The sequence below is a fragment of the Drosophila innubila genome, chromosome X (genome assembly GCF_004354385.1).
Source record: "Drosophila innubila isolate TH190305 chromosome X, UK_Dinn_1.0, whole genome shotgun sequence".
In the NCBI taxonomy this organism is placed as follows: domain Eukaryota; kingdom Metazoa; phylum Arthropoda; class Insecta; order Diptera; family Drosophilidae; genus Drosophila; species Drosophila innubila.
The window spans coordinates 28384539-28401772 of NC_047626.1; the positions used below are offsets into that span (position 1 = coordinate 28384539).

At 36.6% G+C, this 17234-nt stretch overlaps 1 protein-coding gene across 1 annotated transcript in view; it reads right to left on the reverse strand.

Moving 5' to 3' along the window:
• LOC117780395 overlaps nt 1–17234 on the reverse strand; it is a 112127-nt gene that overhangs the window by 70878 nt on the left and 24015 nt on the right. The window contains exon 2 of the mRNA XM_034616910.1: nt 12120–12264. The gene's annotated coding sequence lies outside the window, so the exon portion shown is untranslated. The remainder of the gene's footprint in view (nt 1–12119; nt 12265–17234) is intronic.

The window sequence follows — 17234 nt, forward strand, 5'->3', positions numbered from 1 at the left end:
TATACACTTTAAGAAATTGAATTGGATTTTGATCGACATTGAACTGACAATGACCCACGTTAAGCGACACAATATTGTGTGATAGATACAATGTGCATTTGAGAATGCGAGCTTATTAATGTTGAAATTTACAATGCCAGCTAATGTTGAGAGCGCTCGTTAAGTAGCTTTTACGCAGTTGACACCTTCCCGACTCAAAGTCGCAGCCCTTAAGGCAACGGGCGTTGTGTAAATGATGATGCCCGTTCAGTCAGCGCATGGTTAAACCATGTTTAGCTGCTGTGCCTTTTGCGGCAGCCGATGGCTGTTATTACTTTGTTTGTATAACTTCAATTTCGCCAGCTTGTTGCTAATATTTCATCACAAAGGGTTGCACGACCGAAACGGGCAAAGAGGGTTTTAAATTCCACCTTTCGATAGAAACAAAAACTGGCGCCCCTTATTTTGAGTCTCTTACCGCTTCTGTTGCTTTGGTTTTTCAGTTGGTCTTTTTTTTTTACGAACTTTGAACAAGTTTGTCGCTGTTTCAACCCTTGTGCACATCCGGTGCCCCATTCAGCTTTTAAAAACTTCAACACATTCACACTCCACCCTCGCCATCACACACACACACACACACACACATGCTGGCTTTGTTTATGGCAAATTAAAATTCACTTAACAACATTTCGTTTTAGTTTTAATTTTCATTTAAAAATGTTTCTTTTTATTCAAATTTTTATTTTTATTTATTTACTTTTTTTTTATTTTGTTACCTAAATGCCCAAAATCCTTGTTAAGAATTTATGAGCCACAAAAGCCGCAGACGTGACCCATGCAATTTGCATTCTGTTGAGATAAGTGGAGAGATATGGAGATGCGATGTAAATTGGGAGATCTCGAAAGAAGGGGAATGCAGATAGCAACGGATGATGGAGGTTGAGGTGGAGTGGGATGAATTGCGAGCCACGTTGCCTGCCAGATGGATGCTTCGTCAATAATATATAAGCATTGCGGCAAAAACTTATTCGTTGGCTGTGTTTCCTCTTAAAAGGTTTTCCGTTTCTCAGTCTGTCTCTCTCGCTCTCTGTGTGTATTGTATGTGTGCTTTCTTAGCTGTTCAACGCTTAAGAGCTCGCACTCTTTGTCTCGACCTGCTTTTACTCAATTGCAATCAATTAAAAATCAATCAACTCAAATGTAGTGAAAAACAATTTTTAATTGAAAAGCTGGCAAAGCAGTCGAGTGTCCCGGACAGAAGAACCAAGAACCCAATCCCAACTGACCGGAGCACCTGAAAGTGCTCTGAGAGTGCTGAGTACTGAACATCAAGTGGCTTTACACATACACAGAGAAATACACACAAATACATACATATATAGTCGTATAGTCGCATATAAAGCAGCCGAAAGCAGAGTGCATGAATATTTTATGAAGATAAATAAGGATAAAAACTTCAAACGACCACGAAAAGTGGTCGACGCTTGGAAATGGACTTGGCCCAAAGGATGCAACCAACAGCACCCAGAAAGCCGCACAACAGGAGGTCCAGCAAAACAAAGACTGGGCAAAGTATAAAGAATGAGAGCGTAGCAAAAAAAAGTCAAGGAGGGAGTCGGAGAGCGGGCGAGAGAGAACAGAACAGTACAGCACAGCTGGACGTTCACATGGCGTATGAGCAATGTGCTCTGTAAACGACATTTGCATTTTACATTCCCCATTTTCTAGTTTTATTTAGTTAGCTGATCACACAGGCCAGAGAAATCGAAATGCATCACTCACTCATCCTTCCAACAAATTGGCTATAAAGACAGACAGGAAATTGGCCATCTACGCGTATTAGGCTATTGTCCGAGCGATCATTCAAAAGTAAATAGTCTGGAAGTTCGATCTCCTTTGAAGTCGATAAAATAGTTTTACTATGGAAAGAGGTATAAGCTAAGAAAATAAAATCAACCAAACAGATGCTTTACGTGTAACAAGTTTGTCAATTGAGTTTATTCAAAATGAACGGTGATTAAGACTTATTTAGACCTTTTGCTCTAAATCTTAACATATTTTTATTTTTTAACACCTCGTTTGAATACATTTAAATCTATAATGTTTGAAATAAACACTTGAGGTCATCTCAAATTTTTGTTTCAACTCATTTGAAACTAATGAAATGAAACTAAAACTCTACTGTCCCACGGTAAATGATATATAGTATACTACTTAAAGATAGACTCAATGTGACCATCAAAATGAAGAAAAACTAAAACTATGTGACCGCTAATGTTGTCTGTGGCACACAAGTTTTTTAATGAACTTTGCATTATGAGACGATGGCAACGACAACAGCAAGAACAACAGAAACGACAACGACAACTGAGCAACAGTCAAACAAACTGGGTCCAAAAAGCGAAACTCATTTCAAAGCTATTAGCCGGAAACTGCAAAAACAAAAAAAAAAAAAACAAAAAAAAAAGTAATAATACTAAGAAAAAGAAATAACAACAATGAGAGCAACTATTATAGGATGAATCGTAACGTTGTCAGCCAACTACTTCAGGCCTTGTTACAATTTCTTTAGCAAAAGGCGTTCGTGCGAGCAACACCCCCTCCACCCTGCCTACCACCTCTTTGGTTGGGTTTAATCCTCGCATTCTCCTCTTCAGCGACAGGATGATGACACTCATACGTCCTTCCACCATGCCAAACAGCAGATGGGAGGGCGGGGGGTAGGGGGGGGCAGGGCACGCACAACTCATTTGCACTTGGGCAAGTTGCACGGTGCCATCAAAAAGTGCGTAAAACACAGTAGAGCAAAAGTTTTCTTTTTCTAACTTGGGCTCTCTCTTTCAGTCGCTTTCTGTCTCATTGTTGGCAGCTTTGGGTCATTAGGTGACGCTTGTCCATGGGCACAAACGTAATTAGTCGACAGCGACAACAACAACAACAACAACAACAAAGATGACGATAACATCAAAACATGTAAAGTAGGGCGAATATCGCTCGACTGACCCAACGAGCCATGCCCCCAATGAATGGCGTCCCCATCGGATCTCGGTCTGGGTTTGAGTCTCAGTCTTGGTCTGATGAGAGCTGAGACTTGCGCAAAAACTTGGTAATTAGGATGTTTGTGCTGACAGCAAGACAGACGCCGGCAGACAGACAGTTGGACGGACAGACAGACTGACAGACAGACAGGCCAAAAGAATGCGCAAAAAACATTGCGTGAAGGCAAAAGAAAGTGAAAAGGCAAACGGGCTGTCGAACGGGTTTGTCAGCCAACAGACATTCAGAAGCTAAAGCTGAAACTGAAACTGACAATAACAACAACAGCATAAACAAAAGAAGAAGACGCAAGCAAAAGCAGATGAAGATGACGACGATAACCAAGATGCCAAAGATATCCGCGATGGGTTGGATGTAAATTAAGTTGACATCTTAAGTTTAACTTTTCCAATTAGATTTTATCATCATTTTAATCAAGTCACAGTGGCAGCTACTGAAACCGATCCAAAAGCTGACAACTATACACCTTTCAACCAAACAAGAGGAGGAAGATGGTCTACCAATTGCCCTTGGCCTTCATTTTGAGCCTTGATTGCAGTCGCAACCATATTTAATTCTCAATTTTGCGCCGAATTGTAGGCAACGCATTTTGATGGTCTATACGTGAGTGCAACATTATGAAGCAAACTGTTTTCTTGCGCAACTGCATTACTGCAACAATGTTGTTTAAACTTTAAAGATTACATTACATTTTTTTCGATTTGCCGTCGTAAATCGTCTAGCAGTTTAAAATTTTCACATACTCATTAAAAGAAAGAGTGTTACAATAAGAATAACGTTTGCCCCAAGAATGGGGCAAGTGAGTTGCAAATGCTACTACAACAATGCGAACTGGAAAAGTACTCAAATTGAGTTTCAGAAACCCACTTTCACTACATTACAAAGTCATTGATACAATGTATATCTTAAAATTTTTTTACACCTCAAACTAAAGTATTTTTCCATTTGGGAATAAATAGATGCTTTAATTTTCATCTCTTTTTATATTGCACAACCTTGATTAAAAATCAAAAAATAATAAATTATAATCAAATCATATTCTTAAGTTAAAAAAAAAAATCAAACAAAATTTTTTTTACCTTTTTTTTTTAAATTTTTTCATACATATAATAATTTGGTTGAGTTCGTTTGAGTTCACTGTGATTCAGTTTGGATCCATTACAAATGCAAGTTGAAATGTCGAGCTGATGAGCATTTTAAATGTCAATTTGATGATTTGTCATGAAACCAAAGAGTGCCTCTATGTGTGTGTGAGTGTGTGTGAGTGTGTGTGTGTGTTGTTGATCTATGTGTTTTGTATTCACATATGTATGCGTGTGTGTGTGAGTGAGGAGCTTTATGTGCCAACACTGGCCACTAAGCAAATAATAACAAATGAATAATGAACAGCGCCTATACGTGGAGACCAATCAACCGAGCCGACAACGAAGGATTCAACTGTCCAGTTGCCGGTGTCGGTTTTTGGGCAACAACAACAACACCTCATACCCCTTACACACAAGCACACACACGTCACACCATTACTCACACATTCACAAACAACACTCATTGATTATTTAAACGTTTTGCGGTGCCATTGTTGTTGTGCACAGTCCGTCCAATGTCCCAGTGAGAGTCGAGTTCAAGCCACAGCAACAGCCGCAGTGGCAGCCACGTGCATTTGTGTGTTTCACACTGTGGCATTTATTGTTTACCGTTTGTATCTAAAGTTTTATTGCATTGAAGCATGAATAAATATTGATTCGATGTGGGTTGCCCGACTGTCCAATTCTGAATTGTTGGGCTTTCTTGTCTGTCAGGTGTAATTTTCGAAGAACTCAATTAAGTAAAGCTATCGAAAACTAACCTAAGAATGTGTACCAAGAATAAACAGCGACAATAGATGTAAACTTTAACATCTACTTTTGGTCAACCTTATGAAAGAGAGGAAATTGGGGAAAAGAAACCGTCAGTCAGTTAGTTAAGTGATGATATGAAATTGAGAATATTTATTTCTTTCTCTCTTTGTATTTGGAGCAGGTGCATTAGAGCTTTACAAACACACTTGATTAAGTTGAAAGAATGCTTAGCCGCTTATCTTTGTCAATTAGTTAAGTTATCAGCTGAAATTTGCATTTAAATTATAAGTTTTAATGAATTTTCAATAATTGGGTATTACGCATTTTAAAGCACAGCTAACAAACTTGATAAAGTCCTCACTAATGGATAAAAGCTTTTCGAATAATCAAGTATTTTTACAAAAGTTAGAGTCAGACAGAAAAAGAGCCACAATATCATTATGTTGCTCGTCACACCTAAAGCTCTAATGCGCTTTCAAAGCTCGCACATATGCGCATCGGTGTGTTATTAATTTGATATTTAAAAGTACATGTTGCCACTTAATCAGACTCTATGGGAATAATCAAAAACAAGCTCATTAATTTACAGAAACCTCAAGTTTGCTTGCTGGAAATAAGAATACACTGTTGCTGCTCTGCTGCACATCGTCTGCATTGCTTGCTTGCTTTCTCGCAGTGCAGACAATCCTGATGCGCTTCAATTACTCAAGCAGTCAATGCCATTGCTGCAGCAGCAACAGCAACAATGGAGCCAAAAGAACTAGCTGGGGAACATTGTACGCTGAAGTAGCAAAGTCGTCGACATCGACATCACTGAGCCTTCCATTCATGGAGCGCCTTGTGTACTTATTTTTAAACGTATTAAGGAAGCCCCACCAAGGAGTCGACAGTCGACTGTCGAGAGTGCAGTTGGAGTTGGAGTTGAAGATGGAGTAGGAGTTGGAGTCGAGTAGAGTAAAGTCGACTTGAAGCGAACCAACAGCAACATCGCCTAAATAAATGATACGTACCATGTGCATAAAGAGCAACTACGTCTGAAGTCAGGTAAAAGTAAGCAACATTTAGTTGCCATTGAATTAAATATGATTGTCGAGTGCTATTTAGTCATAAAAGCCTTTGTAAGTCTCCGCCAAAAAATTGTTTACAATACAATAAAACTTTATTGATAAACTATGGATTCATTTTATTATATATGTAGTCGTAATATTATCTAATCGGGCTTTTACAATAAAATTAACATTTATGTATTTGTAATTGTTTCTAAATGTTGTGTTGTTATGCTAACTTACTTGTATACATTTGTTATCTGAATTTCTGCTATTTTAGGTAAAAGTATAGAGAATCTGCTAATAAATTAACCTTCTATTGAACGTACACAAAACTTTTGCAATGTTTTGACTACATTTTAAATCAACAAAGTGACCAGCTAAGCAACCATTCAACAAACTAAAGAACTGCGAAGAAGGAAAAAATAAGGAAGGAAAAGGGATGGGGAAAGTGGAAAAGGCAAGTCCTGAACCGATTGAAGCGGTGACGCAAGTTGCAAGTGCACACACAGTAAGTTTCAATTCCGCTTAACAGATTTTGAACTTCAGGTTATAGTCACATCGAGAGCAAAAGTTATGCGCGAAACAAGCAAAATAAAACACAAAAATAATATAAAATAAACTAAAGTAAAAAAGAATAAAAACAGAAAACTATAATTTTTTGAGGGCACTTTTGCTTCTTAGTTTTGCTGTCGAATTCATGTTGCAGGCAAATTTATGACTGTCAAAAACTTCAACTGCACAAGTGTTAAGAATGAGATGGAGATGAAGATGAAGAGAGAAAGAAAGAGAGAGACGAAGATAAAGAAGGATATGCAACTATGTTAGGCTTTAGCACTTTATGCACTGTGCCAAATTGTTGTCCTTGCTGATCTGCATTAAATCAGAACTTGACAGCTGTTTTATGTGGACTTAAAATTTTTTTTGTGCTTTCCCATTTTCTATATTATAATTCGAAAATGATTGAAAAAAGTGACACACACACACACACAAATACAGACACACAGAGCCGTCCTTTATGCTCAGCTTTATCCTTGGCAAAGCAGTTGTCGATGCCCCGTTACGTCTGGATGACAACAACATCATCATCAACAAAAACAACAACAACAACATGGAAATCAAAGCCACAAACCTATCAAGACATTTTTAATGACGCCCCAGCCAGGCTTGTGTTGGGCCCAGACCCCCGCTCCGCCCCCGCCCATGCACCACGAGTTCTCCTGCTGTTTGCGGTTAAGGGGCCCCAGACAGAAATTACAACTCTGCAACTCTCCCTCCTCTACCATTAATACATACCTACACGTTTGTATGCCTAAGTACACAGAAAAACAAGGGGGCTCCGCCCCCTGCTCGCTTCGCTCGCCTACCCCCGGCTCGCTTCGCTCGCGGTGAGGTGCGGCTACAGTCGAGCACGCTCGACAGTAGGATACCCTGAGCCCATGTACTCTTTTATAAAAGTTGATTGTTGCCCATTTTCAATTGGCTCAGGGTATCAAAATTACACACGCGAAACTATGAACAACTTTCGGTTTTCTGAAGTCACTGTGCTTATCACTGCAGACTACGTTATTAATGCCTCACTGAACTAATACATCACTCGATTACGATTACGACTTGCGATTTACCAATTTATCAATTTCTAATTAATTTTAAATAAGTTTAATATAATAAACTTTAATATAATAAACTTGTTTAAAATTAATTAGAAATTGATAAATTGGTAAATCGAAGTCGTAATCGTAATCGCTTGCAATCGATGTAGCGTGTGTCAAGAGTAGCCACAAACTACAACTTTGCTCAGCCTGCAATCTGGCAGCACCCATTTTCCTCTCTCACTCTCTCCCTCTTACGCAACAAATTCAAGCCTGCCAAAGGCTGCTGCAGTGCGCGCGAAATTTGAAATAAAAGGCAATATCTAATTTTATGAGATTCTTAAAGCGGATAATGCTAAGTTTTTTTTTACAACGATAATAAGCAGATACTTATTATATATATGTGTAAGGAATCGAAAATATTAATAACTAAAATTATTATTTTGCAGCTTTCAGTGCTCGGCAAAGATGCAAGAGTAGTGCTGCATAATGATCGCTATTTCTCTCATGCAATTTCATACATACATAGCTATCAGCTTCTGCTGATTTTTGCCATGCAAAAATACATATTTATATATTAACACAATTATATTTTAATCAAATTGTATATTTGTATATACATAAATTATACATTAACATTTTCATTACATGATATCGATAATATTTTTGCTTATCGCTTAATTCTTATTTGGTACCAAAAAAAAATTGGTACTAATTCGTTCTGTCTTTGTGCGCGCCTTGCATACAAACGTGAACATGCTGTCTCGCTCGCACGTTTGATTTGCCATCCAAATGTAATTATTCAACTAAATCTAAATTCCGAAATAACTTCTTTATTTATGGGTCAATCGCTTTTAAATTTTCAGGGTCGTTTAATACGCATACTTCTCAACTGATTGTTCAATTAGGGAGTGCTTTGTCAAAAATTGCGCCTGTAAATCGTTTTGTGCAATTTGTGGGCGAAGGGGGCGTGGCACCTAAAATTGGAAACAAACTTGACCTGCGTATGGTATCCAGGAACCTACATAACAAATTTGAAGTCTCTAGGTCATATAGTACTTGAAATCGAAGCCCAAAAGAAAATTGGTACTATTTCTTACTGTGTTTGTGCGCGCCTTGCATACAAACGTGAACATGCTGTCTCGCTCGCACGTTTGATTTGCCATCCAAATGTAATTATTTAACTAAATCTAAATTACGAAATAACTTCTTTATTTATGGGTCAATCGCTTTGAAATTTTCAGGGTCGTTTAATACGCATACTTCTCAACTGATTGTTCAGTTAGGGAGTGCTATGTCAAAAATTGCGCCTGTAAATCGTTTTTTTTTCAATTTGTGGGCGAAGGGGGCGTGGCATCAAAAATTGGAAACAAACTTGACCTGCGTATGGTATTCACAAACCTGCATTCCAAATTTGAAGTCTCTAGCACTTACAGTCTCTGAGATCGACGCGTTCAAACAGACGGACAGACAGACGGACAGACGGACAGACGGACAGACGGACAGACAGACGGACAGGGCTAGATCGACTCGGCTGTTGATCCTGATCAAGAATATATATACTTTATGGGGTCTGCCACCCCTCCTTCTGCCTGTTACATACATTCTGCCAAACACATTATACCCTTTTTTGCCCATTTTCAATGGGCTCAGGGTATAAAAACTGCAGGTTTCCCGAATAAAATCAAACTCAATCGGTGTGAAAAGTTCGGTGACCTCAGGTTTTAGTAAATCGAATACGACATGATTGATTAAAATATGGTTTAACATATTTTACTTAAATTAAATATAAAATATTAAAAAATATCTAAAAAAACAGCATTTTATTTTCCACCGACAAGGCCAATTAATACAGGGCTATATCGATAATTTATGGGGTCTTTGAAATAAAAATGCCCTTTGCAAGCGAAGGGATGTTAAACTATAATTTCAGAGTGTTTTCTACCAGTGTATTTGTACACATTTCAAATTAAACAAATGCAAATCGTTGTCATTCAACGACGTCAACGAGAACAGCAAGGACAACAGAGTCGATTGGATTGAATCCAGAGGCACAGCACTCATTTGTCCTCCTGTGCCGCCTCGTAAATGTTCATTAATCCGCTGGCAATGCAGACACAACACCAACAATAGCACCAACAACAACAACAACGACAACAACGACAACAACACATGAATTTTGCGGTGTTTTGTTTGTGTATATTAATGCGGCTGGCAAAAGTAGCTTTTAATTAGCATGTTGTCTGCGGGACACGCGACTCGGCAGCTCCTCGTTTTGTTGCAAGTTGTTTTTGGGGTTTTGTGAATGGCTTTTTGGTTGACTGGCAACGAAGCAGGGCAGAGAGTAAAGTGAGCCCTCTTCAATAAGCAGCACAGGTGCTGCGCCGTTGTTGTATCACAAGTATGAGGTGGCAATAAGAACTCGTATATAGTTTTCTAAATAGGGGAAATGCGGTCTCCCCGCTATGTCTGATGAGCTCCAAGAGCTGAAAGGGGGGCTTAAGCTTAGTGTCTCTGTTACCGTTGTTGCGGTTACGTTTCGGATTCGGTTTGGGATTTGTATGCGCGAAAACGTACGTCGAATTATACATGTATATATCAATCATTTGTTTGTGGCGTCTGCAATGTTTTATGTCTTCCGTCTAAGATACTAAGACTATAATATTTAGTATTTTACCTACATAGTTAAAGGTGTTTCATTGATTTTTAGCTTAAATCGGATTGGCAAACTAATTAACAATGCAAAAAAACAAGTCAATTACAAAAAATTAAACGTATTTTAACAGTCAAAGTCAAGCAGATCAGTTGGGAATAAATTATCATTTCATTTACCCTGTAAACATAAAAGAATTTTGAATTAATAGATAGAATATATATTTTGTAAGTCGAACGAAACAAATTATTCTGTGCATTATTAAAGATAAGATAATGATGTTTGTATGATGCCGTATATAAAAAAAAAAACTGATAAAAAAAAAAAACAAAAAGTTATGTAAGATATTAACCTTTAGGATGCTAAATAAACTTAAATAAACCTTTTCAATTTGTTATCTTTAAATTTAAGCGCATATTATTACTGATTTACAATCTAGACCCTAGAATTAAATAAGCTTTTAATAAATGCAATTAAGTACTCGTACTTTCAAAGCAATATCTTTATCTATTTTATACCCCCTGATATATTCTTTATATAAAAAATGAATCACTTATCCGTATTAATGTAATGCTTAATTAATGCACCGCGTGCTTTTCATATTCTCACAATTGCAGTCACGCACATTTAAATGAAGGTAAACGCAATTATTACGAGTAAATATATGTACATTTTGGTTTTGGTGAAGAAAGTTCCAGTTAAAACGCGGTTTCTTATCATTAGATATTAACTAATTTTATTACACAAATTTTGATTACTCTACATAACCTTGTGGTTCTTGAACTTTAGTGCAATATACAAAAAAGTAATCCAAATTTATATTCTTTAAAGAGAAAAACTTGCGGTCATCTTAATATAATATATAACAGAAAAAGAAAGAAAAAGTAAAAGGGTAAACAGAGTCTTATTATAATTTATATTAATATCTCGCAGCCAGTAAATCGTTACGGCTGCAATTCTAAAGCTCTCGAGAGAGCAAGCGAAAAATAGTAAAAGTAAAACGATTAAGCTCTCGATTTGTCTCTTTTAATCTTGATCTTATGCGCTCCTTCTTTTTTGGATGAGTATATGTGAATACGTCAAACTGTATATTCAAACGTCAAACCAGATTTTATTATTCCTTGGTCTAGCGTTTAGTCAATAGTCAATAGCGTCGAGTAATTAGCCAGTTCATTGGCATGACGAATGAACGGATGCAGTGCAAACTGAGCAATGTCAAGCGCTGTAATTTCAAGTCATCGTCGTAGTCGCAACTGCCTTCAAGTGGGTGATTCAAGTGAATTTCTCAGTGTACGCCAATTAGACGGCACGCAGGCGCATGACACAAAAAAAACTGAAAAATTAAAACATATAACATCAAAATCCAAGAGGGGAGGCGGTGGATGGGATGTACAGAAGTTAAAGGAGGTTGTAGTTGTCGCAGAAATTGCTGTAGTTGCTGCTATTGTTGTTGCTTTTGTTGTTGCCGCTGTTGTTATTGTTATGATTATTAGGCATAAAGTGCTGAGGCTGTTGCCGTTGGTGTTGTTGGCTCGGCCCAGGCCTAAGTAACACGATTTTTCTTCATTATTATTTCTTGGCACGCGATCTGACAAGTTAGACTACTTGCTGCTGCTGCTGTTGCAGTTACTCTTGTTGTTGTTGTTGGACTTTGAGCTAGTCAAGCAAGCTGTCGCCATCGCCTTGGCTGTCGTGTTATGCGATTTACATGAAGTGTTGGCGAAGGCAAAAATTTTCACGACGCCCCCAGCTGCCGCTCCACAACTCGGTCTTGCCCATTTTCCTTTTGCTGTCTTTCTTCCAATCCAAACTCCCTGCTGGCCGTTGCTGTCTATCTATATATATATGTATATACACACACACAGACACAGATATACAGATATACATATTTATATATTCATATATGCATATATAACAATGTACTTTTATAAAGAAATTACATTTGACGACTTACTTGCAATTAGCCACGTCTGCAACTCGTTAACTTCTGTCGCTGTTGTTGTTGGCTGTTGGTTGTTATTGTTGCTACTAATATTGCTATTGTTAGTGCTTGTGTTATATATGACTCCGTAAATATTGTCAAGATTTCGCTTAACGATCTGTAAAAAACAAAAGACAAATGATTTTTTTATTTCGGTTAGATATGTAAATAACTCATTTTTAAAAATAAATAAACAAAGCAAACGATAATTATATTTATGGCGAGAGCTTGCTTTACGATTATTGTCAGCCTTCAATGAGATACTAATCAGACGAACACTGACTAACCCCAACAAATGGTTAGCATATCTCAATAAAACTCATTTTACTCGAATGTTATAGTTGGCGGGTTCAAGGAATAAACCGAATTATTAATCTTAACTCTAAGACTCTAAGAAACCGATCCATTAAATTAATACATACCCTGTTATTTAATGAGAAAAAAAAGTCTAAAATATCGACTAACGACTACTCGAGCCGACAAAATTGTTATAGAAGTAGTCTAGCAATAGTTTGAATACCTTTCAAATAGATAGTCAGGCATTTTTTATTCTAGCTAAAGCAGCCAATTCTGTTGATTTACTTTTATATAAAATTCTAGTCAATGTTTTTATACAGTAACCTTTTATCATTCGAGTTTCTGGTCAAGCAGTACTTTTACGTCTTAAATACGTAACATGATCAACAGTTTCTGAGTCATATTTGTCGAGTTTTTTTTACTATCGTAATACTGATTAATGGCATAACAAGAGTCGCTAATCTTCTTGGGTTATTTTCCACAAGAAGTTGTTCCGTTATTTATGGCGATCTTATCTTAAACATCTTGTTTAAAAAAAAAAAGTAAAAATACTCGTACATCCGATAAAAAGAATCAGTGATCAACATCAAAAACACGTAAAGGTGTGTACTAACGAATGACCTTGGCTCTTTTTTTTTTGTACATATACAATCTTATCTATTTGCATAACGTAAGGCAAGTACTTGAGTAGCAACAATCTAATCAACCTAAATGATGGGATGAGATCGCAGATGACTAGGGACTGTAGAATAGGAACTAGAACAGGGCCTACATGTTTTGAAAGGAATGTGAAACGTATTTCTATGCATCATGTGGAAGATGTGCGAAAGATTTTGCAAATTGCAAAAAGTATTTGAACATAAAAGAAAAAAGAAGCAAACGAATGAAATGAAATTTCATGCACATAAATAACGAATGCGGCTCGAAAGAAAAAAATTAGTAAGCGAGGAGTGGGGATGGGAGTGGAAGTGGGTAGAAAGGAGTGCATTGGCGGTGCACAGACACATTACATTTTCTGCTCCAAATACGCTTTTCACAATTTTTACACACACACGAGCACACGAACACACGCAAAGCACGCAGACTTCTTCTTAATTTTACTTTTGCCAACGCGGCGTATGCGCAATGTTTGCGAACAGAGCGTGCGCGCACAGAAAGCAAACAACGCCAACAAACAGATAAGCAAACAAACAAACAAACAACACACACTCACACACACACGTATAACTAAAAGCTGGCCCAGTCTGTCAGGCAGTCAGTCAGCCAATGGAGCCACTGAGCCATATAAAAAGTGAAAATTGCATTTGTTTTTAATGCAGCTGCAAAATTAAGTCGCATACGAGTATATGTGGCAAGGTTGTGTGGCAGCTGCTACAAACAGCACAAAAGCAATGAGGTGAAAGAGCCCCTTTAATGTGATTCACTGTTTTACAGATTTTCGGTCTAGCTTTATCTCGACAATCTGCTTAAATTCGCACTAAACCACCACAAAATTTCCATTAATTAATTAAGAAATGTTGTAAAATAAGAATTTTCTATTATTATTTATTTAATTTACAATTTTCTTACGCTGGATAGACTATTCTATTATTATTTCTATTATATTGTTCTTATACTTAATAAAAAGTCTAATACTTGAAAAATGTGTTACCCATTATATATTAAAAGTAGCATTGCAATCTATCCACAATGTTTACTAATATTAGGTTTAAACAATAGCTTAAGAAGGATCAATTTCAAGTTTAAGTGCAATTTTAGATGAAAAAAAAATATATTAATAATAATATATATAATAATATATATAAAAATATATTAATAAAAATTATATAAAAAGTAGTCAGAAATCTGATAAGTAGATAAAGACTTTTATCAACATTGAATAATATAAGATATTATTAAGAAACCATATTTCTCAATACTACTTTGTTCTTGACAGACCATAGTCTCAAATTATCAAAAATCAACCGATTTTAAAGCGAAATGTCATTTTGATCATGGGTTGGTCTCCAAATTCATTCTGCATTCAAATTTAATACATTCTATTGAAAAAATGCTTTCAGTCTAGATCTTGGTTTCAAGTTACAAGTTTTAATCACTTTTTATTTCATAATTAAACCTAAGCCAATATTTATTTGCTTTTAAAATGTCTTTAAAAATATAAAGTTAAACTCTAAAGGCACTAATGTTATTTTTTTTAAACATTAGTAGTATCTAAAGAATTTCAACTAGCTATGTGATTTGTAGTTTTAATTTGACGATCCCTATATTTCCAAAATACTCTATACTTTACTTGTTCGTCCTATTCTGGAGTATGGGTCTTGTGTTTGGTGTCCTCAATACAAGATTCATCAGCACTGAATAGAATCTGTACAAACACAATTTTTGCTCCATGCCCTCAGGGGTTTTAGCTGGAATCCTAACGCTCGTCTTCCTCCTTATTGTGATAGACTTAAACTGATTAACCTGCCTCCTCTTTCTGATCGTAGAATCATGCTCGGTGTAGTATTCTTACACAAACTTATTAACGGCGAAATCGATTCTTCTGAATTGATAAGCCAGATTAGTTTCGTTGTTCCGATCAGAACTACTTGAAACTTTCTTCCTCTTTCTCTGCAAACCCATCATACTAACTATGCTATCCACAATTCTTTCCGCATCTTATGCGATAATTATAATAACTTTTCATTCATTATCAATAGTTCTTGTAGATGTATAGACAATTTTTTGTAATTTTAATATACACTCCTGCTCAAAATTATACGACACCTCGAAAATTTTAGTTTTGACCCTCGCAGAAGAAGGGGAAAGCATAGTTAAACAAAATAAACTATGGAGACTAATAGCAAAAAGACTTCTGCACAAAAGCTGCTGTTCTTATCTCTAATTGCATCTTTCGTTTTCAAGTAACGGTTAAAAAAGCACAAAAGGTCTATTTTAGGCTTGCTTGCAATTGTATCAAAATTATACGACACATTTCAATTATTGCGGCTAGAGAGAAAAGTTTTGTGCAGATACATTTTTTTTATATTTCTTTTTAATATTAGATGCATTTTGAATAAAATGCCGCGTGGAACGTTGTTGAACGATGAAGAAATGGGGCGAATAAGAGCCTACAATGAAGCCGGGTTTAATATAAGCCAAATATCCCGAAAAGTAGGTCGAACCCGATGTGTAATTTCCAATTTTTTGAAAGATCCGAAAAAATATGGTATCAACCGAAGCTCTGGGAGAAAACCAAAGTTGGATGACCGCGATAAACGTCGCATAATAAAGAGAGCAAGCAATTCTTTTGAGTCTTGCTCTACACATACTGCATGTTGCAGTAAGCGTGTGTCACGGATGACGGTTTGGCGGACTCTGCAATCCTCCGAAACTATTGTTAGAGGTGTTTTAAAAAAGGCTCCGTTCCTTAAACCTTACCATAAAATAGCTCGTCTTCAATTTGTAGAAAATAACTTGGAGAGAAACTGGGCCTCGGTATGTTAGTTTAATTTCATTTTTATTACAAGACTTTGGCAACAGTTTTTGTTTAGATAATTTTTTCTGATGAAAAAAAATTTAATCTGGACGGCCCAGATGGTTTTCGTCACTATTGGCGAGATCTGCGCAAGGAACCTCTGATGTTTTCCAAACGCAATTTCGGAGGCGGATCCGCCATGGTTTGGGGAGCATTCCACAAGTCTGGAGCGCTTGACCTCTGCTTCATAAGCTCAAGAATGAAAAGCAAGGATTATATCAAGGTATTGAAGATCGTCTTCTACCATTTTGGAAGAAAATGGAGAAAGAGATTTTGTTTATATGCAAGATAATGCACCTATACATCGGAGCCAAGAGACGCAGCGCTTTTTTAATAGGCAATCTGTTAATGTGTTGACTGGCCGCTTGCTCCCCGGACTTAAACCCAATAGAAAACATTTGGGGCATCTTAGCCAGGCGAGTCTATGAGAAAAATAAAAATTTGATACCGTTGACAATCTGAAAACGAAATTTTAAAGCAATGGTCTCTTTTAGACCATAACATCCTAAAGAATTTAATTAATTCAATGCCTAAAAGACTTTTTGAGGTGGCAAAAGCTCAAGGCGGCTCTATTAATTATTAATTATTAGTTATGTATTAATATTAATATAAAATAATAAATAAAACTCTAACTAAATAAAGAAAATTGAAATGTGTCGTATAATTTTGATACAATTGCAAGCAAGCCTAAAATAGACCTTTTGTGCTTTTTTAACCGTTACTTGAAAACGAAAGATGCAATTAGAGATAAGAACAGCAGCTTTTGTGCAGAAGTCTTTTTGCTATTAGTCTCCATAGTTTATTTTGTTTAACTATGCTTTCCCCTTCTTCTGCGAGGGTCAAAACTAAAATTTTCGAGGTGTCGTATAATTTTGAGCAGGAGTGTATATTTGAATACGTAATCTTTGTTTGGTCCTCGTCTATATCTATTTCCGCCTGCCTGTTCTATATGCTTTCCTGTTTAACATTTCAGTCTCTGTGTTGTATTGTCTGTCCGTGTTCAACTATGTCTCACTGTCTGTCACCGTCTGCTCTTGTCCATGTCTACCTTTGTCTATCTGTCCTGTATGCCTGCCGTGTCTGCCATGGTCTGTCCTTGCCATTGTGTCTATCTCTGTCTATATATTCTGTATGCTTGTTTGTCTATTTTGTGTCCCTGTTTATCTATATCTGCCTGTATGCGCCTGTTTGTTTTTAAGTTTTGAATGTTAGTTTTTATTTAATATTAATCTGCTCGCGATATTCGTTCGTTTAGAATGTTCAACGTCCAAACA